At 34.2% G+C, this 4,189-nt stretch overlaps 1 long non-coding RNA gene across 2 annotated transcripts in view; it reads left to right on the forward strand.

Moving 5' to 3' along the window:
• Positions 1–3,712, forward strand: part of LOC123981164 — a 28,417-nt gene extending 24,705 nt beyond the window's left edge. Inside the window, exons 3-4 of one of the 2 annotated variants that reach the window (XR_006827687.1) lie at positions 2,543–2,678; positions 3,654–3,712. This is a non-coding gene — a long non-coding RNA (uncharacterized LOC123981164). Of the gene's footprint in view, positions 1–2,520; positions 2,679–3,653 lie in introns of both variants that reach the window. The other variant, XR_006827688.1, reaches the window with a different exon arrangement.
• Positions 3,713–4,189: the final 477 nt, after the last annotated feature.

Below are 4,189 nucleotides of genomic sequence, written 5' to 3' on the forward strand. Positions count from 1 at the left end.
AGATAAGTTATCTGAACAAAACATAATTAGTTGGCACAACTACACTACACTAAACCCAAAAATCGAGTGCAGTAAGTTGCCTTGAAATTTTGAGTTTTTATACAAATGAAAGATAAGTTATCTGAACAAAACATAATTAGTTGGCACAACTACACTACACTAAACCCAAAAATCGAGTGCAGTAAGTTGCCTTGAAATTTTGAGTTTTTATACAAATGAAAGATAAGTTATCTGAACAAAACATAATTAGTTGGCACAACTACACTACACTAAACCCAAAAATCGAGTGCAGTAAGTTGCCTTGAAATTTTGAGTTTTTATACAAATGAAAGATAAGTTATCTGAACAAAACATAATTAGTTGGCACAACTACACTACACTAAACCCAAAAATCGAGTGCAGTAAGTTGCCTTGAAATTTTGAGTTTTTATACAAATGAAAGATAAGTTATCTGAACAAAACATAATTAGTTGGCACAACTACACTACACTAAACCCAAAAATCGAGTGCAGTAAGTTGCCTTGAAATTTTGAGTTTTTATACAAATGAAAGATAAGTTATCTGAACAAAACATAATTAGTTGGCACAACTACACTACACTAAACCCAAAAATCGAGTGCAGTAAGTTGCCTTGAAATTTTGAGTTTTTATACAAATGAAAGATAAGTTATCTGAACAAAACATAATTAGTTGGCACAACTACACTACACTAAACCCAAAAATCGAGTGCAGTAAGTTGCCTTGAAATTTTGAGTTTTCAGAGCCTTTTCATTTTTACAGTGAATTTAATACAGTACATTCTGAAGTAAAGAAAAAGTGAGTTACTTTCAATTAATGCCAAAGCTTGTGAACAGAAGAATCAATTTAATTTCTAACTCATTGCACTTTTTATATAGATCAGGTCTAGGCCATTCTCTAGATAAAGCTAGTAAGTGTTCTTTAAATTTCAAAGGAAAATTTGATGTTCAGAGTTTCAGTATTTGTGACAAATGTGTGAGTTAAGATCAAGTTTTCAAAATATAAAGTACAACAATAGAAATACATATCAAGGCAGCTCTGGAAGGTGTTTTGAAGTAGGGAAAAAAATATTCCCTGAAAGAATAAAGTTTGCCGCTGGCAGAGTGCAGACATTTCTGTTGGATTTAGACAGAAAATAACCTGAATTTAAAAAGACAGAGAGCATGGCTAGATGGTAAACTAAGCTTGTCAAGATCACAACCTGATATTTAATTTAAGAGAGAGAGAAGGAGAGAGAAGATGGGAGAGTTAATTAACGTCCATAGATCACGCTGAGGGATAACACTGAGTTTGTTTCCCATTAGTTCAGATAATAATGGATGGAAGGATAAATTAAGACTGCACTTCTTCAGTTGTTTAAGGCAAAATCATGACTTGATTTTTAATTGGACTTCAGGGAAGGAAAGGGTGGGTATGATGAGTAGATGAAGCAGAGATGGAGTGATGGATTAGTAGAAGTAATGGTTATAGTTAAAGTAAGACTCTTGTGCTGCTGATTTTGGCTGCAGCTTGAATTTTAATACAAAGCAAAATAGACAGACAGAGACTGAAACAGAAGTTTGACAAGACCGGATGTGATTTGGAGGTGAGCAGCATTTTGTAGCTGGGTGAGCTAATTACAAATACTTTATTAAGCAATTAACCTACAAAGTCCTTGATAATATATAGACATTTCTGTCTGTAACTGAGTGCTAAAAAACATATTTTAATGTGGTTTTCATTTAAATGTTTACAAACGTATATATATATTGGAACAAGACAGAATAAGGCAGGTTGAAATATTCCTAAAACACTTTCTCTATGAAAATAAAACTTTAAGATAGTCCCTCTGCAATTTAATGGAGAAGACCTTATATTTATAGTAGCAGAAAGAAAGGAGAGGCAGTGGTGGGAGGACAGAGGAAGGGAGAGAGACATTATCAGCTAAGCATTCGTCTTAGATAAACAGAACTTTAAATGTCATCAGGGGAAAACTTTGACAGTTTAATTTACATATAATTTTTCTTCGTAATACTCTGAGTCCCAGATATCTGTAATAGTCTGGAATCAAAACAACGTTTCTACTTGAGGTTCAGGTTACATCATTAAAGAGCTGGTATACAGCTATTGACATGCACTTTGTGAATGTTAAATATTGTTGCTTTTATTTATCTGATGTGTGTTTTAATGTATCTGTTTATTTTGCGCTTTACCACAAATTGCATCTCGGAGGACATTCATGTCCCTTGACGTTTATGTAACTTAATAACTGCATTCCAAGTACACGATTTATTTCTTTTGAAAAGATAATTCATGGTGTTGCTCCCCCAGAGAGCAGAGTGGAAGATAATACAGAGGGAAATGGTGCGCTGAAAATGTTATGAGCATCACTTGAGCCGTTTGTATCACCACGTCCAGAGTCCAGTGAGCCACTAGAATGTCTTCCAGTCCCTTTATCACTGATGAGGAAGAGGAGGTTTGAAAGTGGTTTAAGCAACCATCCTCTTGACTGCCGTATCACAGGTTTGATTACTCTTCTACCCAGTGAGAAAGACATTCAACTCCAGTGCACACTGAAGAAGAGGGAGAGTGAAAGCTTAATACGGTGAGGCAAAGGTCGAATGAAAGAAGAGAGGAGTGGACTGAATTCCAGATTTTGAACTAAAAACATTCTTGGAAAGGTATGTACAAATGAATGTGGTTTGTTTGGGCAGTGAAGACACTGCAAGTAGAATTACAATGTGAACTGCATTGCAGGAAATTTGGAATTATTTATTTGAATGAATAAAACATGTTCAGATCTAATAGCCACAATTTAGTTTTGCTCAGAAAACCCTCTCTTGGTGGTGTACATATTTAATTCAATTCAATTCAAATTAGCTTTATTGGCATGAATGTGTAACAACAATATTGCTAAAGCATCATACAAACTACATAAGAACAATCAACCCCATACATTTCATTAAACAAGTAATTAAAGCGTATGTGTTTGTGTTAAAAAAATAAAAATATATTAAAAATAAAATAAATAGATAATACCGTAAATGTGTGGGTGTGTGTATATTAATTGACAAAAAAATTTATGAATTGATAAAAAAATAATAATAATAAAAAAAAAAGAAAGAAATCAGTATCAAATGTAAAAACAAAACAATTACTAAAATATCAAGCAATCAAAATAATAATAATTTGAAAATTTGTTTCCACTGGTTATCCTCACTTCATGGCATGAGGAGACATATTTGACATTTCTCCCAGTATATAGGGGAGTTTCTGTGTGTTTGATATAAATTTGAATTCGGGGTATATTTGGGAAATGTTTGCAAAGTGTTTTTCTCTTAGTCTTTTATATTTAGGGCATGCGGTTAGAAAGTGCAGCTCTGTCTCTACCTGTCCTGTGTCACACTGGGAGCAGAGTCTCTCCTCTTGTGGTAGCCAGCTCTGTCTGGCCAGGCTGTGTTCACTCAGTCTGCATGTTGTCAACATTTTTCTTAGTTTTGAACATTTTATTGTGCTCAGGTAATTTGCCAGTGTGAATTCTCTTTTGAGGGTCAGATAGGTCAGATTGTAATTTACTTTGTGTTTTGGTCATTTCTTTCCAGTATTCAATATATTTTTCTTTTTGCTTGTTGATAATTTGGTTTGTTCTGCTTCAGTTGGTGTTGCTGTCCTGAGGTTGTTGGGGACTTGTTACTGCAGAAAGCCTCAGGACCAGCTGGCTGAGGGGACTCTTCTCTGGTTTCAGCTCCTGGTATGTTAGGGCTTTGTGATGGTAAATCTGGGGGTTAACTGATTTTAAGTGATTGTAAAATTTAATTGATCTTTTCTGTATTTTTAGTAAGAGGGGGTATTGGCCGAGCTCTGCTCTGTACAGGTTATTTGGTGTTTTTCTCATTATTCATTCATTATTTAGTTTTGGCCCCCAAATTTCGCTACCATATAGAATTATTGGTTTTAGTACAAACTGGAAAATTTTAAGCCAGATTTCAATTGGAATATAGATTTTAATGTTTCTTTTTATTGCATAGAAATCTCTCCTTGCTTCGTCCCTCAGATCTTTCACAGCCATGTTAAGGTTCCCTGTGTATGTAATATTAAGGCCAAGGGTAGTTTTTTGTATGTTGTAATTTAGTGGTGTCTAAATAGAAATTGTGTGTAACCTGATTTCTGTATTGTTTCTGAAAGATCCTTA

This window comes from Micropterus dolomieu, linkage group LG12, assembly GCF_021292245.1.
Source record: "Micropterus dolomieu isolate WLL.071019.BEF.003 ecotype Adirondacks linkage group LG12, ASM2129224v1, whole genome shotgun sequence".
Classification (NCBI taxonomy): Eukaryota; Metazoa; Chordata; class Actinopteri; order Centrarchiformes; family Centrarchidae; genus Micropterus; species Micropterus dolomieu.